Source organism: Diadema antillarum, unplaced genomic scaffold, assembly GCF_040938485.1.
Source record: "Diadema antillarum isolate AM-2024a unplaced genomic scaffold, OU_Dant_1.0 seq00000857_RagTag, whole genome shotgun sequence".
Classification (NCBI taxonomy): Eukaryota; Metazoa; Echinodermata; class Echinoidea; order Diadematoida; family Diadematidae; genus Diadema; species Diadema antillarum.
In genome coordinates this window covers 439,138-463,555 of record NW_027271728.1, presented here as the reverse complement: position 1 = coordinate 463,555, position 24,418 = coordinate 439,138, and the positions used below count along the sequence as shown (strand labels likewise).

At 39.0% G+C, this 24,418-nt stretch overlaps 1 pseudogene; it reads right to left on the bottom strand.

The window, feature by feature from the left end:
* The window catches only part of LOC139740514 (solute carrier organic anion transporter family member 4A1-like), a 60,475-nt pseudogene that overhangs the window by 23,725 nt on the left and 12,332 nt on the right, over positions 1-24,418 (bottom strand).

Genomic DNA, 24,418 nt, shown 5'->3' with positions numbered 1-24,418 from the left:
TTCGTGAAAATAATTCCAACAACTTTATTAGGTATGTTTACTTTATAAAATTTTGTTTGTTTGCTTTTACCCTGTTTATCATAATCAACTTCAATATTGGTCGACATAGCTCTTTATTCATTTTCGAATGAAGGGCAAGACCTTCCCCCTCCCCTCCTCCTCCTCCTCCTACCCCCCCCCCCCCCCCCATCAAATATGGTGCATCGTCTTTCTGAATAAAACATCAGTAGACGAGACAAGCATAATAAACGAGGTAAAAGGGATCGTACAGTTTTGGTTGAGACCTAATTTCAGGTTTCTAACATTTTTTGGTGAGATAATGAGAAACCTCTTGTGAACTATGAAAGAGCATGTAATTCTATGAGGACTTCAACGTTTATTTGATGGAAATTGGTTTTGAAATGGCTGAGATATCCGAAAAAAGGAGCGATTCTAATAAAGTGTGGGGACCCACACTTTATTGCGATCGCTTTGTTTTATTTTGTTTTTGGATGTTTCTATCATTCCAAACCCGATTTTCATCAATTAAACTTTGAATCCTCTTAAAATGGTATGCTCTGTACTATATCATAAGTGTTTTCTTGGTATCTCGCAAGAAGTTAAAAGCCCAATTCTCATCTCCACCAATACTATACCATCCCTTTAAAAAGATACACAAATAAAGAGTTCCTCCCTTTCGGATTTCTTTCATGAATAGCACCTACTCCGCATGAAATCTATCTCCAGTAAACCGTTCGCGACAATATTCACTGGAAGTATTTATCAACAACATGAACGCTTTAACAACCAGCAATATTGTGCTCCGTCGCTAACACATCTTCAAGATCATTTACCATAGAGCTCGTATTCATGTGAATTTGAGGATTTGGGGATATGCGTATTGGTGTATTGTGCGTGCATTTCTATGATTTCGTCTTACAGAATTACATTGTTATCTGTGTTTCTATTATTCGCGTTCTTGAGTTGGCAGATTTTATAGACTTCTACTTGTGGTGATGGCGTTGCTCAGGAAAGTGCTAGATAGCAAAATCATATAAACACACGTGTACACGCGCGCACACACACACACAAGAAAAAACACACACAGAGACATTTATACTGCGTGTGATATACCCTGTAGTCAATTTTTTCCATAATACATACACGCCAATGCAAGGAAAAACATTAATGACAGCGCGTGGTAGAAAAATGTCCAAAGAAGTGTCGTTTCCGCCAAATCTGCGGCACATCAGCATTACTGGAATGACAAGTAAGCCGGATTCACAGCGTGCCTTTACGCCTGATTAGCGACGGGTACGATCAGGCAGCTAAAAAACTGTACAGGTATTCGTCTTGAAGAAGTCTTGCCTCACACACGTATAAAGGGGACAAAATATAAACTTCTGTTCTCGTGACAGACGAAAAGAAAAGGAAAAAACATCGTGTTAGGATTCCGCGCACACGTTCGTGAAAGCCAATGTACCATGACTAATGGATGGGTTGGAATATTGAAGGACGCCGTGTTGCGTTGCCCATAGCAACGCTCTCTTCCATTGTACAGCGTCTTGTCGCTAAAGCTTTCTTTCGCGAAGCTATAATAGCTGGGTTCATATCACTGGAAGTAGTGCAAGAACGACAATGGAGTTTCAAGATGTAAATGTATTGTATACTAGTACACAGTGAGTGCATGGAGGCAAGAATACACTCCCTATTATGCTCGTGAGTAATGCTGTTCGCAGACACAAGGGTGTGATGTTCGCTGCAAAGCCGTGCCTACAATGCAAAACAGAATCACGTATTATACCATGTCATATCTGAAGGTTGAAAGGTTCACGCAGTCGCATGTTTATATTCGCTGCCAGACTTTTCTTTGATTTGTCTTCATTTCTTTTTGATATCAACTTAAAGGTAAACTTAGATTAGAAGCCGGAAGGGGACTATATAGGTAAAAGCTACTGTAGACTGATGTTGAAATATATAGTAACTCAGTGACGTTACCAAACTCTTATAGAAGTAATAAGTTGTAGACAAGTACAAGTTGAATAAAGACTCACGCATTAAATTTATTCCAAATCACACTGACCACCATTCTAAACATGTTCCATAGGCAATTTGTTGGGTGATGCAGTCGCATAATTGCTCAGAAACAGATTTTTTTTTTCATTTGTATATACGTCTACTCACTTGAAATCTACCTGAAAACATCGATAGACTGTATATAACATTTTACCCGTGGTGCTGAACGAGTCAGTATATAGACTTCGAGTTGTAGGCGAATAAATATGTCACAAATAATTAATCTACACTGTAATCAGAAGGGAAAATCAGCGATCTTCATCGAGTGCCATAATGACGCAGGCAGATGCAATATCAGCACAGAAACATGCAATTAAAGTCTGCCCTATAGAACTCATCGGCTTTTATACTTTTCTAGATTGTAACGTTGACAGCCACGATAAAGAACAAAGGGGATTAGTGGGCGAAATCCTATATATAGCACAGCTTTGAAGCGAGCCAGTTTTCTATATTATTACACTTTTTGACAAGAATAGATGGTGTTTTGAAACGAATGATCAGTGTCATATCATTTTAAGAAAACGAGATTCTGATAGAACCGATTATAAAATGAAAACCAAACCAACAACGATTCATCTCACTGAAGCTATCATTAAATGATTAAGTATGTCAAGACATTTCCATAGACAACTTTGATTAAACTGAGTTATATAGAAGCTATCATTACGCCTAAGATTTCAGGATCACAAACTATTATAAGGTTAAACTGAAATATTTTGACGGCTTGTCGATGAATGTTGGCAAGAAACTGGTCATGCTGTGTTTTATTGACGCAGGATATAAAATGTTATAAATTTCAAAAGAAAGAGGGGCAAATTACTTTGAAAGCGTTCGTTGAGAGAGGTAAAACTCTTTACCAGTAACATCGAGATACAAAGCATGGGATTGCAGTAAACATAACTCTTGCGTGCAAGGACCAAATAAAAAGTCATGTTGCGAACGCACAACTCAGTCAGCTTTATACACGTTTCGTGTTTGCGCTTCAGTATTATGTACATGTATAATCTTCTCACAGGGTATGCACTCTAGCTCATATTACACCTTTCGAACTGCTAAGTACTGGTGTCAATAGCTGTTAAACAGTTGTTGGTGCGTTGCTGTCGTTATAAGAGTCTATTACCATTACATCCGTCTGTTGGGCTTCGTTTCTTTTAAAAGGATTGCATATTAGCTTGGGGGGGGGGGGACACATCTGCTAGCATAAGAAATAGAGGGAAGTATAGAGTCATTCACTATACTTCCAACAGATATTATAGTCTGAAGGTTTCTACCATGTCGCCAGTTCCAGTAACAATTTCCAACGACATTCTAGGATATGATTTCCACTCCTTTTCTTCCTCCCCCCCCCCCCTCTCCCCCCCCCCCCCCCCCACATGACTTCACTGAAATTTATTTTTCAGGGTTAGGAAGGCGATGAAATTCAATTGTGCATTACGTTTGTTGGGTGTTCTTTTTGTGCATGTGTTTATTTGTGTTTTGATCGTTGATTCTTGATACGAGGTATACTTCTCAAAGAAATGAATCGATAATGGGGGGGGGGAATAAAATAATATTTTCCACTGCTGCTGCTGCTGGTCCGCTGAAAGACGTATGCTTCTCTTGTAACTGTGGTAATTTACAATAAGCAACCTCCTTGTCATGCATGTACACTGTGTAAGGCTTTCGGTACGGAGAGGCGCTTAAGTCACTCTAAACCTAGCAATAAACGATGAAGCTTTAAGTATTCTTCTTTTCCCAATTTAGTATGATCATGTATGGCGGTGGCAAGGGTGGTGGTATAAGATCGCAGTATCGCTTTCATCACTATCACCATCACTATCACTATCGCGGCTGTCATCAATGTCAAAAGGAACATGATACATTGCATAAACCCATTCAGCTTAACCATCATCATAAAGTGCTATTGACACCATACCCGTGCAACGAGACTAAAAGAGTCAACAGTCGCGGTCACACAGGCGAAAGATGGAGATCGTAAAGATCGAGATCTTAAAGATCGCGATCTTAAAGATGGAGATCTTGAAGATCGCGATCTTAAATTTTGCGATCTTTTGCCAGTGTGACCGCGACTATAAAAGAGATGACTACATTTCTATAAGCCATTCACAATGAACACCAGTCCAAAATGACCTCTGGAACCACAGACTTTACAAAACGTGGAATAATCTACTCGAAGAGCACTTGAAAACAACCAAGCATAAGAAAGTTGTAATTTACATGTAAGTGCTGCATGAATGTATTTTGTTTATTTGGTTGAAAAGAACACGCATCACCTGTACATTCCAATTTGCACCTGGCTATGAATATTAATAATGTAGTTTTCATGAAGACCTTTTCAAGTGTTCAGATACCTCAGTTCCAAGTCAGTTTCAAGAGAAATTAAGTTATCATGTATCTGAACATGATGCTTTGAGTGACTGCGTGAAATGGCTTACTATCGAAACACGCCCCACACTTCCACGATACTCTTGCCGTTCGCCACCTCTACGAAAGTGCGCAGTGAAACCAACGAGCGTCCGCTCTCTCCACTTCAACATCAAGTGGCATAACCGCATCTATAAAGTCATTTTTATGAATCTGCGTCAGGCATGGGACACCTACTGTAGTTTTTACCCTCTTCCTCGGCCTCACACGTTTAATTAAGGATTGAATCTACAACGGCCTGTCCACGACAAAAAAAAAAAAAAAAAACACGGTAATTTATACGGGTATGCATTTAAGTGCTAGTCTCTTTACAGGACTTCATTTATTAGAACTTGTACATGTACATGTATCTCGTGAAATGTTTTTTTTTTTCTAGCTTAATTCACGATGGTCTCAGTCATGATTATGTTTAAACATCACTTTATTATTTTTTTTTCGGGGGGGGGGGCGTTGCTTAGTGTTTTTTTTTTTGTGTGTGTTTTGTTTTCGTTTTGTTTTGTTTTGTTTAAGGACGTAGCCTCGTACCGTGGTTGGTATCGTAACTGATAATGATGTGTTACAGTGATGGAAGTGATGGAAAATGATTGTACCATGCGATGATTAACCTGCTGCATTCGACATAACCCAGTTACACACCAAGACACTACATGTTCTCGTACATAAGCAATGTGTTAAACGCCCGTGGGAAACGGTGGATAACTCAAATCCGCTCCTGAGAACTGTGCAATGCTTCTAGATTGTATTTTTGTATTTTTGTAGCTTGTCCTCTTGTTCTCTACTCATTTAATTACCTGTCATACCAGTTTGCAATATGTCTCTACATGCATTATTTTGTGTTATTTTTTTTTTCTATTTTGATTTACTTCAATTGTTTTCCTTGTCACATGTTACACTCTATCTGACTTCCCTTTGGTTCTAATCATTATGCTGTCTTCCCTCTTTTAATCATAATATCGTATTTCGTTGATCCACCACACGATATCTCACCTGTATACATTTCGGTCTCCACGAATACCAGCCGCAAAGATAGCTCCCGGCGTCGTCCTTGCCGTCGTCGCCGTCGCTTCCGTTTTCCTCCACCAGGTCGTTCTGACTCGACGTCTCTTCGCCGGCCTTCCGGTGAACGCCGTTGGCAATGTTCTTCCGCTCCAGCTGCTGCGCGCTCCCGATGTCGGTTATGCGCAGCGAGCCGTTAGAGGGCGTGTGGATGTCGGCGTGGACCAACGTGCCGTTGGACAGGCCCGCCGTCCCGTTGATGCTCGAGCTCGTGTCCGAGAGGGACACTTCCTGCTCGTTGGCGGTCAGGGAGTCCCTGGACCCTGTCTGTTCGTTGGACTGGACCATGTCCTCGTTTGATTGCTCGGGAGCTGCCTGGACCGAGGACAAGCCTAAAAAACACATAACAAAACAGCAGGTTCAAAACAAAGAATCCTCGTCAAGTAAGGCCATTATACTCTGATAATATAAGATATGCATGTCATCACAAACGTCTACTGATCAGGTTATCAAACATCAATGTACCTGTTTGGTACGCTGTATTCCTAAATTCTCTCCTATAAGTACGCATTTCAATGCCATAGACTTATCTCACTTATGAAAAAAAAAAAGCAAATCAAAGAGTTCCAATCCAACAAGGCTTACTCTGATAACAAGCGACCTGTTGTCACGGAAGTCAGTAGCTGATAAAAGTTATCAAACATGAACGTACCTGTTTGACATACACTGCATGTTCCTAAATTCTCTCATATTATTTAAGCTCTTCATTGACATAGAACTGTCCCACTAATCAAACAAAAAACCAAAGAACGAAATAAACGCGCAACAGGTACACACACACACACACACACACACACACACACACACACACACACACACACACACACACACAAACAAACAAACAATCATGTAGCACAGAAACTGGTCACATTGCACAGCCAGCAACCAGATAAACACAGTGGACAATGTTAGCTTGTTGCCACCTTCTAGTTACAACTGCACCACTGAGTCTGATGACTATATTAATAAATTCTTGTCAACTCACTTCAAACATAAGAGATTCAGTAACGGTCTCTGCTCAAGTAAAAACGGAAGGCCTTGTGAGGTTATATGTCATTTGCCACCTCATTTAATTTACATACAACTTGTAAATTGTGACCAATTTAGTTCGTATATCCAACTTTAAAACCCCATTCCACCATTCTGCGTCTATTTATAAGGGCAAGACTACCGTTACGTCATTTCCTGTGTAATCTAATTAATATCTTTTATATTCATGATGAAGTAAACAACACAGAACAGGGGGAAGGGGGCAATTGCCTATACGATTGCAGTGCAAAGGCATGATGATTGCGGGGTACATGGTGTTTACGTCAAACACGACACGGTCGAGTATCAAAAGTCGAAAGAGCGTAATATAACACCCAATGGAAAGTAATGCGTGTAGCACTTATAGGTTTAAAATTACACGTCGAAGTATACACCACTGAGCTGAATGAAGGATACGAGCCGAAAAGTGCGATTCAATTTTTTTTTTCTGTCTCTTACGAACACAGTTCGTGGTGCAGGGGAATACAAGTGACAAATAAGTTTTTTCTGGCATATTCATGCAGGAAAACGAACACACGAACTGTAAATGAACATGCACACTGTTATTGTGCATGGCAAGAATGAACGACGCACTTTCAAGAGACCTATATAATCCTTCTTTTGGTTCGCTAAACCAAAACGTCCATGAATAATGAGTGTATTGCATATGGCATGTTGTACGCGTAAGACCTATGAAATGATGCGTGACCTGCATATATTTAAGTATCGTTCTTTCCTAGCACTCTAAATGTATATGGAAGTATATATGAAACCCTACAAAGTTTGAAACCCTAGTGCTTCATACTGCACCTAACTTAAGTAAGAACCATGGTGACTGCACGCTTAACAAAGCTCTCTGTAAAGGGCTCTGTCTCCCTGTGAAAGGAATACCCAAAAGCAGGCTCTTAGAAAAGACATCCCAAAGATAAAAAAACAACAAGTGAACAAAATGAAAGTCGGGACACAGTCGGACGAACCAAGACACAACGTCACATTTTATACCTGAATGATTATACTGGAGACATGACAATTTATGGATTATTCACCAATAAAATATTACGCAAAAAGAATATTTAAAGAAAATACATGGGACTGCTTTGGACAGACAACTTAATCAATGAGACCTAGAACAACGTTTTGAAACACGCATGGACCTGATCGTTATAAGGTCTTATCACTGGCGAACAGGAGGGAAGAAAACCTCGATTAGAGTTGCTTTCCTTGGACGGTTGTTGATAGCGTTCGTCGGAAATTTGCATTTCCGTATATAGTAGATTGCAAAACTTGCACTCTTTCTGTCTGCGTAATGGTCTGGGACTAAGCCAAATGTACCTCCCTTCCCACCCCACCCCAATGCAACAGATAAAGAAAGACATTGAACAGAGTTGTACAGGGTGCCCCAGGAAAAAAATACACTGTTAACCCCCCCCCCCCCAAAAAAAAAAAAGCGAAAGAAAACACTGATTTTTTGGTAAATATGGTTAGCTATAAAGAATGGCTCTTCTATCGTATGACACCAACAAGTCCGAAATCATTTATGCTCATCTGATGAGCACTGCCCACTTTTGTAAAGGACATGTAAAGTAGGCTGCTAAGAAAATTACTATCCATTTAGATGGCTGGTGACGTAGCATCAAGGAGCTTGAAGCTCCTTAATTGGTAGCATAGACCTGTGGCTGCGAGTATCTCCCCCCCCCCCCCCCCACACACACAAAAAAAAAAACACACACACGCACACACAAGGAAATGGTAGAGTTTTGGGTAAGGGAGTGTGGAATGGAATTGTTTGGAGCGGAGCAAAAACCTGAGAATGGAGCTGTGACAACATTACGCATTGTGTCGCGACTCAAACCGGGGAGGTGAGACAAAACTGCCTCCCACACACACTTTCAATTCACCCATGGTGTGTAGCCAACTCCTGCGCAACCTAATTTTCACGTCCTTTCTGAAATGGGGCGGGAGGGTGCTCACTCAAGCATAAAACATTTGCGGATTTCTTGGTGTCATAGTTTATGATGAAACATATTTTTTTTTCAGCTAAACATGACATTGTATATACCTAAAAAATAAAAAGTGCGATAGATATTTCCATTTCGGTGATATGTATTTTCTAATTAAATCGTTTTATTTGGGACAACCTGTATGGATGCATATAGCGGCCTACGGTATTTTAGTAGACTTTTTGAATACGTGCACGGGTGTCGCATGCACCGAGATTCTCTCTTCCTCTCTGTAGTGTTCCCTCGCTTGTTAAATAATGCATGAATGATTATTCTTCCTTTTATATTCCAGCACAGTGAGCACTCCCATTTGGTTTGGCTCTGAGAGCCACTTCAAAGAAGGGATCTTCTAACCCGTTCACTCATTCACCTTATCCTTCTCTCCCCCCCCCCCCGCTTCCCCCAAGCCCAACCTCCTCCAGGTCCTATACCCGCGTTTCCTGTTTGGTTGCAAACATGGGACAGGGCAAGCACGGTAAGTGATTTGAAATCTTATCCCACATGCATTCTCTCACACCCTCTTCATTTCTCTCTCTCCAATTAAAATTTGCAACGCCAATTCTAACAACAAAACATATAATATACATACAAATATAATTATATATTACATGTGTAGGCATATCATATAACTTGTGTCATTGATGATCCAAGTAAAACGCACTTGAACATGTACGTGGAAAATGCGCTATATAAGATATATTATTCAAGAGCCTCTCTTTCGTCATTCATTACCGTCAATTGTGGCTGTTTACTTGTGTTTCCTTTTGAAAGTCGTTAGTCTGTTAGTAGTACATTTCCTGCTCTGATTGATTTTATGTTTAATAATTTGTTTGCCACTTTGCTTGTTGTGAACATTTGCGATGAGCAGTATATAAGGCCTAGATACTAAAACTCTGTATGGAAACATGATACGCGGAAGAGGAGACATTGTGATTATGTCGGGAAACATAATCATTATCAGAAACAAAACTAAAAACCAACCAGCAAAGAGTGTTGAACAATAAAGGGACGGTATAGTTTTGGATGAGAAGAAGATTCATATTCTCACGTTTTGCGAGATAATTAGAAACCCCTTTTATGAAATATTACAGAACATATACAATAATTCTATTAGGCACACTGGCACTGGTCCGACGGTCCCTGACCAGTAAAAATCACTGTCGGACCAGTAACTTTTTTCAGGAATGTACCAGTAGAAAATAGAAAAAACACTGGGTACCTACTGGTCCAACACACAGGTTGGACCAGTAGAAGAAAAAAAAAAATGGGTTAGTGTGCAGCCCTGGCTTATTTGATTAAAATCGGTTTAGAACTGGCTGAAATATCCAAAAACACACCAAAACAAAGTGGTCCTAACAATGCCATCCCTTCAAACTTCAGCTTTATAAATCCTTGAAATGACGCTGCACGTTGTGTCGAAATATTGGCGAAAATTATACAAAAATGTTACTATGATATATATGACTATCATAACAGCAACAATAACATCAATGATCAGAATTAACATTATAAATAATGATGATACTGATATGAATAATATACAATCATCATTGAAGATAAACGAAGAAGAGTTAATTAACTACTTTTCTGTATAGAGGCCCTATACGTTTTTTTATCATTTTAGTATAATACGATGATATCAATATGGGTACTTTAAATGATTATTTCACAAGAGGAACAAGAAAGAGAAGAAGGAAGTAAGAGAACAAGAATAACGTAATAATATACCATGCATGACTACAGTACCAGGGTGGTCTATTAGTTGCCAGGTATATACGGTATCTCATGCAAATGCGAGTAACCACGGTACAAGGAAACCCGTTGATCCTTTATTAGCTTTAAATGTTCAGCCTCATATTTGTTCCTCGGTTTTACTTTTGTTTTGTTTTTATTCAACCTGAACCACCTTTTGTGTTCTGCAAGGTCATATCCATTTCTTTGCCATACAGTATAATGCAGTGATTTGTCTTTTTATTGCCTAAAAAAAGGATGGCTGTCAAACAAACATACGTCACAAAGGCGTTTCGGTGACAAATACAAGGAGCCGTGGCACTGCCGTCAGATAATTGTGAAAAATCATTTCAAGTAGCACTTCAGCTCGTCCAAGCAGAAACTATATATCGCACGCGAACTACAGATTATACTGCCTTGCACCTGAAGATATTATTGGTAAACAAACACGGCTTCCACTAACAAGACCATCACTGTTTGCTACCTTATATCCTTGCCTTTCTTCGTCAAAATTGCTAGTAAAACAATATTCGACGTGTCATTTATTTTGCATCATGTTTTCATTCATATGATTTTCGGCTGAAGTTTCAACACGTTTAATTTTTGTCTTCGACTTGTGTATAGTATGTCATTTTCGACTGTATAATTTCGATTTTCAACGATAATTTGTTTCAATGTCCTGGATTTTTCCCCTATGAATAGAATTTAGCTTGGGTCGAGTTTTTCCTCCTTTCCGCACATTCCTTCCTGGCACGTGTAGGTATTGCCGATCTTCCTGACACACTGTATTATTCATCACATATGATATAAATGGAGCACTTTAAAATCGCGCGGAAGCCCCTGTATCGTAAAAATGAAATCAAATACACTGCAGCAACACCTCAGTGTATCATCTCCTTCATAGTCGCTATTACAGTGTATTATCATGCGATTCCGCTTCAATTATCACGCTGGATGACAATTAAACTTTAAAGTGAATTAGTCACTGAGTGATAGAATAACACTAACGAGAGAGACCATCGGGAGCTACAGTATAGTACAGCTGTATAGGCGGAAACGACTTATGCAACGGAAAAAGTGTTGAAAATGCGATACGTTCATCAGTTTCTTGCCTAGGTCCCCCCCCCCCCACCCACACACACACACTGTCCCTCCCTCTCCCTCTCGCCCTTTTAGGGCTTTTTACACTTGTAAAATTTTGCTTAGCCCCGGACCAACGGTGGGGCTAAGGGGGGGCCTTAGCCCCACCGTTGGTACGGGACTATCCTTAGCCCACTTTCTGTTTACACTCGTTTTTGCCAAAGTGGGCTAGCCCCACCGATAGTACGGTACTATCTGGCCCTGCAAAATAGCAGGGGTTAGCACCGCAATTGCGGTGCTAGCACCGCAATTGCGGTGCCAAGCAAGTGAGTGTAAACAGACCGAAAAAATAATCCTGGGCTAAGCGACGGAGACGAAGTCCGACCCTCACTGACCAATCAGAAACGAGATAATCAAGTGCTGCCGGTGCGTGCGTGTACGTGTACAGTACACAGCGTAATTATGAATATTCATGTGGTTTGGAAAGTCCGGGGCTAAGAAATACGAGTGTAAAAAGGTCAGTTTTCTCCTTAGCCCCGGACAAGAGATAGTACGGGACTAATTGGCGAGTGTAAAAAGCTGAAAAATTGGTACGGGACTAACGATAGTCCTGGGTCAGAGAAAGTCCGGGGTTAAGAAACACAAGTGTAAAAAGCCCTTTTCTTTCTACTGTACTATAAAAGTGAAAAACAGGCGCCATCGCTTTTGTCAGGAAGTCTCAGCTGCAGCAAGATATTTGACAGTTGACACGACAGAACAATCGCATTTCCTGGTTTTAACAGGTCAGCCATTTACAGAATTTTGTGCGGCGGACCGACATTTGGGGCTCGGCATGTAGGGTTGATAGGCGTGGCGGTGCATGGACTGAATAGAATGAGATACGCTTGTTTGTCTATAATAATTATCTATATCTATAATTAGTAATATATTTCCAATATTTCATTCTTTGTCTTCAGAGTATCTTTTAACTGGTCCGGAATGGAATGTAACCTTTTGTTACCCCAGAAATTAAAAAAATGAAATAAAAGAAAGAAAGAAAGAAAGAAAGAAAGAGAGAAAGAAGTAGAATGTTGTCACTCGGAAGAATATGACAGACTAAGCAATTATCAAGGGTTATTGAACAATTCTGTAACCCGAAACAAAAATTACATAGACCCCACAAACAACAACGAACCCATACGACATAAACTTCAAAAACACAAACGATGACTATAGTATACAAATGAAAATACTTTGCCTTGATAGTTTTTGGTTATAACCACGGGCAAAGATGGCTCCATATAACAGTACATGTGTATACTGTTAGAAGCAACAAGGTCCATTATAGTTTTAACCAGAAACTCGAAGTTAGGAAGAGTATTTTTTTTTCATAGATGCAATGCTATAGAGGGACCAATCCCACAAGATATTACCATGGAGGTACAAAGTCTTTTGTACCTCCATAATATTACTAACAGTGACGGTAATGTGACAAGACTGTATGAAATGACTTGGTGACAGTTCAAAAAGTTTCGTTACGAGGCAGCGTGCGATGTCAGAATTGCTCTGTGATGTCACAATCCTTTTGTGACATGTTACACAGTGACCATACGAAGCAGCGCGCGATGTCGCAATCGCTTTGTGACAATATTTCGTAAATTATTCATTACAGTGTATCTCCTATTTGCAAAATGTCGTTATAGAAAGTGATGTCATTTTCCCAATAGTATACCATGGAGCTTGTCAAACAGGCAAACATTCAGAAATAGTTGAAACTATAATTTTCACGTTACGCTCTTTCAACCAATCACAAAAAGATACATTTTTGATCCGAATATATAGATATAACATTGATTATCATTAAAAAAAAGACACAGCACGAAACCACAGCAAGCAATGAGGTTACTGAGACACGAGTGGTTAATGTTAGTAGCAGCTTCTGTACAGTTGAGATGAGGTTTGAGGTTTCCAATGTTTTTTATGATAATATTTAATGACAAACCTCTTATGAATCATGAAAGACCATATATAATACTAAGAGGAACTCAATGTTTATTTGAATTTGATGAAAACTATTTATGAAATGGCTGATATGATCTACAACAAAAGGATCTTAAAAGATGGGACCCACCTCCTGAGGATTGCTTTGTTGTTGTTGTTGTTTTGTACCTCAGCCATTTCAAAAACCCATTTTCATCACGTAAACATTGAATTCCTCTAAGAATTGTATGCTTTGTAACATTTCATACATTAGTTTGTATCTCGCAAAAAGTTAAAGACTGAATTCTAACATCAACCAATAGTATACATCCCTTTAAACACGGTTTTTTGCATGCAGTTATGACTTTGCAGTGTCTAAGCGTTAATCGACCGCGAAGAAAATGTTCGCCATGCAGGCTAAAGACCCTTACTCATAATAATTACGTACTTTGAGATTGTGACGCCATTATGCTCTGCAAATAAGGGTTATCTCTTTATTGTATGACGGCGCCTTTCAGTCGAAGTCATTTCTCGATATACGATCCACGTACCAGTGCATTCGCGATATAACACACTGTCAAATAACGAAATCATTTTGAAACCGAAGTCATGGTTACAGACACCGACAGGGTAGCTGTTGATCAACACTCTGGGCGCTATACTCCTCTCAGGATGTAGACTCCTACATTATACACTGAAGAAGGCATTGTGCTCTAAGAGGGCAAACTTTTGACTCAGTAATGGTTTTGGGGTACAGCTTAGAACGCCTTGTTCTAAGACTAGATATGGGACATTTTCAGAGGCCCGATTCATAAAGCGGTCTGCAATTACTCGAAGCTCTAATGAATGCAGTTAGTGAGGCATCAACCATGAATGAAACAATCAGTTGCATATTTTGAATGGTTGCCCCTGTATACATAGTAATCATGGTAATGGCAAACATTTGAAAGGAGCCCCACATTGTGAAACGTAATTATGCAAGTGAGTTCTGCATCGTAATGAGTGAATTTGACCTTTGACTACATGTATAGCTTTTATAGAGTATAAAAGGCAGAAAATACCTCTATGGTTTCTCTGAAGTTATACCGACAGTGAAGGACGTCTATAAAGAATATCTGGAGGAAGCACATGTTGCGAAAGAGCTATGGTTCATCCCTGCTCCTCGCGCATGTAGCTTTAAAGGGATATGAAACCTAAACACACATGTGGATTGCGGATCGAGGAATATACGCAGCAGTATTAGTAAGAACACATCAATGAGAGTAAGCAGAAAATCGGACAATTTGTTCAAAGATATGATTCTTTAAGGGAATTTCTCATCTTTTATTTAAAAAAAGAACTGTTGCTGAATTTTCTTCGTTTTCTTTTTATCGTTTTTTATGATTATGTAACCTCACAAATTGTAGTATAATCTTCTCATCCAGCGATGCAAGGCTGCATAAAAATAGAAAATAAAAAATCATATGGAAACGTTTGATCGGATTGTCTGATTTTCCCCAAACTTTAATTCAGTGATGTGTTCTATATTGCTGCATTCACTCTATCCACATTTATATTTTGGGTTAATTCATTCATCTTTAAGCTGGAAATGGATATCCAGGACTTGGAACATAGTTTATGAGCTATTTAGATGGGACTCCTAGATACGATAACTTCCAGCGGAAATCGGCAGGCCTAGAACAGTTAGAAATAGAGAGCTTCATTTTCAAGAGAGCCTATCACTCCATGTTTGGCATGTAAAATTGATTCGAACAAATACTGAAGGGAAAAAAAAGAAAAGTCAAAATTAAATCAAACATCTCAGATGTGTTAATAAAGCAGAGCAATCGTTCAAAATACAATCTTATGCAAATGAGGTGATGTCATGTTGTCACTCTCAAACTCGATTGAAACATATAATAATGATAATATTTGTTCATTATCAGCATAATAACCCAACCGTCTTAAAAAAAACCCCTCATTATCAACTCGTCGTCGTTGTTTATCAAATACAACTTCAAGAGTAGACCTAATTTGATGCTAAAATTGTATTTTTTTTTACTGAAATTGTGTGAAGATACTGCGTCAGTCCATTGAAAACTTTCGAGCAAGATTGCATCTAATGTTGAACTTCACGATTTTCTTGATAATGGTACACTGGATGCTACTTGATAGAGCACAGGTTCACCCTTCCGTTTCGATACTCTCTCTATTTTTTCTCTTCCTTTCCCCCATCTTTAGACAAATGTTCCTGTCTGTTTGATTTTAATTTGTCCATTGGGCAGTCGACTGGAACAGGGAGTGGTAGTTTCACTTTAATTCCGGTTGTGGTTTGCGAGGTACCGGTTCTTCCTTTCGAAAATAATCAGACTTTTAAACAGCGAAAGAGACGCGCGATATCTCCCGCTCATATCGCCAATCAACAGATCAATGACAGAGATTTCCTACAGAATGGGCAACATTCAGACCAGTTGCTGTATATTGCCCGGTCGTCGGCAGACATTAATTGCCGATAAGTCAGGGAAGTGGCTAATATAAGTATGGTCTGAACAAATATCATATCTTATTATGACATTTCAGCTGTGACATTTATAATTGCCGATTACATTTTGGCTCTTTTTTACTTTAATAATAGGCACGCACCATGATGCGCTTTGATATTATCAGCTGGTTAGTATACTCATTCTCTCACAGCTTCCGTGTTGAGCTTCTTGTGTTCCTTTTTTTTGTGGGTGTGTGTGTGTGTGACTTTGGACTCGTTTTCATACCCTTGCTGTTTCTTTATAGGTCGACCCGATTTAGATTTGAAGAACAATCTATACACAGGGTTGTAAAATGATAAACCCAGCAATCTAGAACGTCCAGCGTGCAATAAAACGTCTTCGTTAATTGCAGGTGTGTATTATGAGGAAGTACAAATCTGTTATGATGCTTTTTGCATATTTATCAATGTTATGAATGTTCTCTACGTTATGGGCAATCCCTATCAGGCATCAGGGATTAATATCAATCACGAGATTGTGTCATAATTATGTGTTATGCGCAAATACATTAACGTTTCACTTCTTTCCTCCATAGTATAATATGTGTATGAGTGCCTTATTCATTACAAGTGACTAAACCGCAATAATTGGCTCTTTCAAACCACAATAACTGTCTACATCTACGTATAAAACAAAGGCATAAATGCACACAGAGACACACAAGTTACTTCGTGAATATTAATCGGAAACCCGCCAACGGAAACTGACAAAACTAGAACTATCACTCAATGTGATTAATACCCCCATATAACACAGAGGGAGTTAATTCAACCAGCAATTACTTTGTATGCTTTTTTATAGAAAAAAATAGAAACATAGCAATGTACAGTATTGTTCAACATTGAATAAATGTATATTTTGCTCACTGATAGTCACATGAGCCATTTCTCAAGTCGAGTGCTCAAAACCTGAGGGAGTAAGTAAATCGGCAATTTCTTTGATTTTCATTTTAAAAATGTTGTTACCATGGCAACACAAAGTTTGAGATCGGCAAAAAAAAATTATGTTTGCACAAGTATATATCACAGCCGTCACATGAGCCAAATTTCAAGTCAAATGCTCAAAAGCTGCGGGAGTTAGCTGAATTCGTATTATCGCATTTTTTCATTCAAAATATGTTGTCACCATGGCAACGCATTTTTCAACGACGACGAAAGATAAATTTTGCGCATCTAGGTAAAACACTGATCACATGTGCCAAATTTGAAGCCAAATGCTCAAAAACTGAGGGAGCTAATTGAATCCACAGTATTCTGTATGATTTTTAATCAAAATATATTGTTACTTATATATTTATGGCAACACAGTGTTTAACAATGACAAATGATTAAGTTTGCACATCTACGTACTACAGCGGTCACATGTACCAAATTCCAAGCCAAGTACTCAAAGACTGAGGGAAATAACTGAATCCATAGTATTTTTGTATGATTTTCATTCAGAATATGCTGTTACCATGGCAACGCATTGTTCAACAACGACAAAAGATTAAGTTTGCAGATCTAGGTACCATAGCGGTCACATGCGCCAAAGTTATTTAATAAAGCTAAACGCTTAAAGACTGAGGGAGTAAGCTGAATCCACATGTTTATATGCTTTTAAGAGAAAAAAATTTGTTACCATGGCAACGCATTGTTTAACAATGGCAAAAGATTAAGTTTGCACATCTACGTACTATAGTGGTCACATGTACCAAATTTCAAGCCAAGTGCCCAAAGACTGAGGGAAATAACTGAATCCACAATATTTTTTGTATGACTTTCATTCAGAATATGCTGTTACCATAGCAACGCATTGTTCAACAATGACGAACGAATAAGTTTGCACATCTACGTACCATAGCGGTCACAATGTGCCAAATTTCAAGCTATATGCTCAAAGATTGAGGGAGATATAGCTGAATCCAAAATATTTTTGTATTCTTTTTAGTGAAAAAATGCTTACCATGGCAACATATTGTTCAACATTGACAAAAGATGTGTTTTGCACATCTACATACAAATGTACTGTAGTGGTCACACGTGCCAAATTTCAAGTCAAATCGGCCCTACTCAAAAACGCAGGGAGTTAGGTCAATCCACATATTTTTGTATGATTGGCATAAAACACTGATGTTGCCAAAGGTGTCTTGCACAACTACACATTACATTGATCATATATCCCCAATTTCGACTGAATTGCTATAAAACTGAGAGGGTAGTTCGATCCACATCATTTTGTAAGATTTCTTAAAAATTTGCCGTTGCCATGGCAACACAATATGCAATACTAACAAAAAAGGAGTCTTCCACATCTTCATTTGATAGCGGTCACACATGCCAAATTTGGGGTCAATTGCTCAAAAAATGAGAGAGGAGTTCGATCCACAAGATTTTGCCACCGACCGACCGCCCGATCGACCGCCCGACCGACCGACCGACCGACCGACCGACCGGTCACCCGACCTCAGAGTGATTCCTATATACCCCCATACACACTATGTGTGGGTGGGGGTATAATGATGAGGGGGGGGGGAATATAGGTGCAAAGTATTAAAATTAACAAGAGCAACAATGAAGACGTCTAGCATAATATGCAATGATCTCTTAGGATGAAATAAGGCGACGTTCCTGTCCTCGCTATTATTTTGCTTAACTGTTTGCATTTAAAACAAACAAACAAACAAACAAAGGGGGAGGAATGGCAGAGGTTTCATCAAAATCAGACCGAAAATGATTACGGAATGTTGGATTTTTCCGAGCATTCACGAATCAGTAATTGAAAATCAGTCACAACCACGCCAAATACTTGTATAACAGTCAAACTAACAGAGGTAATGACGTCATCACGTCAAAGTTAGTCTCCAATTGAATTTTGATACATGAACCTATATGCTAAAATTTCCTTTCAGTGATTATGAAACTTTAAAATCATCCATGATATAAAACTAACATAAATCACATTCTACGACGAAACGTCTACGATTCTGATGATCGTCTCATTTTATACTCTGTGGATCAAAGTTAACTCTAAATTGCGAGAAATTGCACTACATGATGTAACTAATTCCTCTTGTCCATTTTTGAAAGTTCAGAATTTTCTTTTTTACCAGTTTACAGAGTATGTTTCACACTTGCATTTTGATACGAGTCAGTGCATTGAAGTGTCCATTATAACACGTTTAAATGCATCTAAACTGCAAGGTCATTTCTGTCCAATCACACATATCTCCTTTTAAAACAACAACACAGAGAATGAGAGAGAGAGAGAGAGAGAGAGAGAGAGAGAGTGAGTGAGATAATGAAAGAGAACAAAGCTTCTGTTGTTGTTTTTTTTCAGGGATACAATCCGTTCAGATTGACTAATGAATTCCACTCGCGGCCTCTTACGATCATTGAACCACTGAGGAATTTTCTACCTGCCTTCTTTCTGTATGCATACGCAGAGCATGTCCGTGAACGAACCGTGAACTTGATGTGATGCGTGATGTGCTCAGAACGGGGATGAACCTTCAAGGGGTAAAATATCCCTTGAAGCTGAATTGCTTTGCAGTTCCTCCGAATTTTAGTGATCGGGCTGTTCCTGCTTTTATAACGTCGAAATTAATCTAAGTTTATCAACAATGATTTATGCTTTGGTATGAAACATTTCTAAAAGAGCACAGTGACATTCCTGTAACAGTCAACATTTTTGCTTGAAAGGCATGAAGACGATGTCTTCAACAATCGAAATGTATATTATAAAGAGTTATAGGCCTATATTTCCGTTCGCGTCACTAATTTGAACAAAGAGAGACTACACCGAAAGTATAACAAAACAAAACAAAAACTTCCCTACAGTTATGCACTGTAAAAACATCGGTGTTAGATTTAACACCACGGGTGTTAAATCTAACACCGATCAAACTTCAATAAAGGACCACACCCACAGGTGTTGAAAATGCACTATGATGGTGTTGAAAAGTGTTCACCTGACACTTCGTGGTGTTAATTTGACACCGTACCTGGTGTTATTTTGACACTGTACTGGTGTTAATTCAAAAATGACACCACATGGTGTTGATTTGATATTTGTTGGTGTTAATATCAATGGTTTAACACCCGTCCAGCTTCAATAAGAGACCACACCAGCTGGTGTTACTTTGGTGTAAATTTATTTTCACATTTTTTCAAAAATTTAGTATTTTAATGTAAAATTCTTGATCGTCTTGTTTAAATTAAAAATCAACAAAAAGTGCAGTTACTAAGAAACTCTTCAAAAAACAGTTTAAAATTTGGAAATGACACCCGGAGGTGTTAATTTAACACCATAAATGAGCACCGAAAATTTAACACCAGCTCGGTGTTCACTATTTAACACCGGACTTTTTGCAGTGTGTTTGTGAAATTACGGTTATAATGAGCAGCAAGCGATGTATAAAGATTCCATCTTTACACCCCATGCAGTTGACGAATTTATGACTCATCGAACTGCTCGGCAAGTTCACCAACAGGACCCGTTGAGGCTTGAAATGGAATTCCACACCATGACTTTACACATGCAATGAAGTTGACTTAAATTGATAGAATAAGATAAGGTGAACACGAGCCTTTCACAAGATAGTGATATTGGTTGCAACTACACTCCATACATTTTAATGTAGTAGCTGATGTAAATTATATCATCAGCTGCAACATTCCCCTTGGTTTGTGCACAAAAATGTCTTCATAAAGAATTGTACTTTTGGTCAGTAATTCAGACACTACGACCACATCTCCTACAATAAACCAATGGGCAATTGCAACATAACAATTTGGAACAAATACAGTCTATTTTTTATTATTATTTCATGTTCACAAAGGAAGTTTAATGACAATTTGCATTTATGTTGAATGGGATGACTACGAGAAAAAGCATGACATCCATACATATGACATCATCATCCTATCCTATTTGCACATTATTTGGTTAAATACCATGTGTAATAACTTTAATACTTAACTGTGACCGCGTAGAGTTCATCAGTAATCTTCCAACATTACACATCTACAGTCTATCATATCGTGAGAACTCTGGCAGCCATAGCCAATAATCATAAAATGTGTGCGCCAGCATACTGTTCCGTGCATTCGGACTACAAAAGGTAATTACCCCATTATTGAAACGTTTTGAAATCTGCGTTTGTTGTTGCCAAGTGAAGTGAAGAAAAGTGACTTCTGTCAAACTGCCAACTACATGCAGGGACGGGCAAAGTGCACATGTCGCGCATTAGGGGTCGTATCTTCATCGTAAACTGCGATAAAAGGGTTTGCAGAACAATTCGAGCGCGGGGTCACAGACCTTATACTCTTTCTCAAATTTATCCACCTTCCTTTATATCTTGAACCGTCAACCCGAAAGATCAAACGTTCAACTTTGTATGGATATAAACGTTGGGTAACGAAGAAGAAGAAGTAACACACAAAAACAATGGGTTCACGGGTTTCATGAAAACCATCTAGCTTCGTAATAAAGTTCGTTTAGGTATAATCGTTTCCGTTCAACAATAAAACCAAGTGGCACATTATACTTCCATGGCCAATATTCAATTAATCGGCGTCCAAGTTTCTTCCTGCTGTAACATATAGCTTTCAACAGCCTCATGTTCGATGTTTGTGGAAACAACGCTTCAAATGCAAGTCCTACATGTATGATTCTGCTTGATACGTGTAAACTATTGTAGAAACTGTGAAACTCAAAACGTAGCCTTGCACTCAAATGACTCTCAGTATTAACTTCCCGCAAACATTTTTGCCAATCAGTGAATAGAACTTCTTGTGGTAGAAGTTTAGTACGGATAGGAAAATTTACGAATATGTGATTGTGAACATACTAAAAAGAAAATGCGTCATTGTAATTTGGTTGTACGTTGTTTCAATAGCGGAACGATCATCAATTCGCTTCGTCATTCTTTGACTTCGCATTCTCGAATATTATTACCGGATTACACGATGATTCTACATGATGAAATCTGTATTGATGAACGTCTGCTATATAGTATCATGCAATTGCATACATCATAGGAAACTGGGAAATGGTCGTTACGAGGGACATACAGTAATGTATCGTGTACAGTCAGCCTGATACTGTTATTGCCGCATGACGATGGTGTTGACAATATTGATAGTATACAGTATGTTTATTTCCGAAGCTTTACGATGACACACACATCTCACACCTGATAAACAAACGGGCGGTAAAGTTATATACATGTATACCCAGTGATGAACATCACACCTGCGCGCGGGAGATCGCCGACTGTGTGTAGGACCACATCGTATAATACTCGTACACCTGTACAGTGTATCACCGATCAGTTGTATCTTCGTGACATTTTGAGTATGCCTTGTGAGTGAGACTCTTGGATTCCCGTCTGACTGAATACATATAGCTAATTGTCCTCTGACTGACTCATAACAATGGCAGCCAGACGAATGCCTTAGAGGTGATTGCATTTAACCATGCACTGCTGGCAATATTAGACAAGCACATAATAATAATTTGACCATCTACATGCTGTCAACACCTCTTCAGGACTCAGATAAAACGGGAACACCACGTGACTTTAAAGGACCTGTCTGCAAATACATATTGACTTACATTGGAGTGTCTATCTTAAATATCCTTATCACTAAGATGGCAAAAAGAATGTCCCATAATATTATACATGTATTTCATAAGGGTATAGTCAATTTAATGAGATTAGCAAAAGACACTGTATGGGCCCTTGAAAGCTTATGCTCAGTTCAGTGGATGGAATTTTTCAACGTCTGTTGTTCAAGAGTGACTGCCAGATGTCATAACCAATTCAAAAGAAAATACTGTTTCACTTGTTACGGCAAGTGTTATAGTTTGTATATACGCAGTTGGCGATGGGCTTCTAATTACCTCCGCCAGTAGGTGAAACCTACAGTACGCGGAGGTTATGTTTTCGGGTCCGTACGTTTGTTTGTTTGTCTGTCTGTCTGTTTGTCAGGTAGGCCTACAAAATAACTCGAGAACAAATGAACGAATTTTCACCAAATTTGCAGGGTGTGTTGATAATGAGGTAAGAAAGAAACGATTGAATTTTGGGGTCATGACATCAAAGGTCAACGGTCATAAGGGTCATGAAGGACATAAAATTGAGCTTATTCTCCAAATAACTCAAGAACGGATGATCGGATTTTCACCCAATTTGCAGACTGTGTTCATAATGAAGTAAGAAAGAAAAGATTAAATGTGGGGGTCTGAGGTCAAAGGTCATGTATAGGGGTCACCAAGGACATAGAATTTGCTTTATCTACCAATAACTCAAGATCGGATGGCTGAATTTTCACCAAATGATATGTGTAGATAACATAATGTATGTTTGTGTTGAAAATACGGAATGGTGATATCTTAATTTTGGCTGTTTGGCGGAGGTCTGCCCTCTCGGAGCGCTCCTCTCGTTTTTAGGCGCATTTCCGTGGTATATCGCAGACCGAAATAAGTACATGCACGCATGTAGTTGAAGATCATCCTACAGTATGCTGTCACCTCGAACACAAAGTCACTGAACTGCTCTGCGTAATCTATGTACATACATGTATATACAATTGTAGCTCGGTCGAGCTACAGTCGGGCGAATCATTATTAGCGGGAGTTTCATAGAAAAACTAAAAGGTCATTGCTACACAAATTGGGAATTTCATGTTTGCTCAGGTTGTTTTCGTCGTTGGCTCTGGGATGCTTTCACTCTCTTCATTTCCATCATTTTAGTGCTTTGGAATTCCTGGTCAAAATCCATTATCGACCGTATTAAGGAACTTAAACGAGGACGGAAAATGCTGACACCTTGATTTAAACTGGGGATCTTATGAGAGATCATCACTAACACTCGTTACCGGCAAATTTACAGCATAAAGTATTTTTTTTTAAAACAGTGATACACACAAACACACTCGTATACACACAGAGCAAATAATCCTATCCCCCCCCCCCCTCCCCCCACTATCTCTCTCAAGTCCTACACATACGATCCCTGATGTGTTACTGCAACATACAGTAAACAGGGTTTGGCCTACAGGGCAATCCATTCCATCTAGAGTGAAATTGCCACAAGAAATGGAAGTAGGGGCCTAAATCTTTAATATTTTACCACAATAAATAACAGATTATCAATCGCTTTTCATGCGTCATGGTAGACTAGTTTGCACAAGTCGTGGCAGAATGAATTAAAAGGAAATTATTTACCGTAGTGCATCGTTATTTTTCATGCACACTATTATGCAATGTATAGTGATGTACAGCACATCCAACATGACAATCCAAGTGCGTGTGGGTGTGCGCGTACGCATATAATTATGGATATAGTCGAGCAGTCGTATCTGTATAGTCAATGTTATGTTAGCAGGTACTTGCTATCCGGTGCACATGAATTGGCGAAGGATACTAATAAGATACCTCGAACCATATCGAATGGAATATTTATGATTGCCGGTTTCATTACTGGCGCGAAGGTGAGCACAATCAATCACCTTCAGTGTGGAACACATCACAAAGTCTCAGGCATGGGTGTTCGCTTTCGTTGAGCCGATATGATTT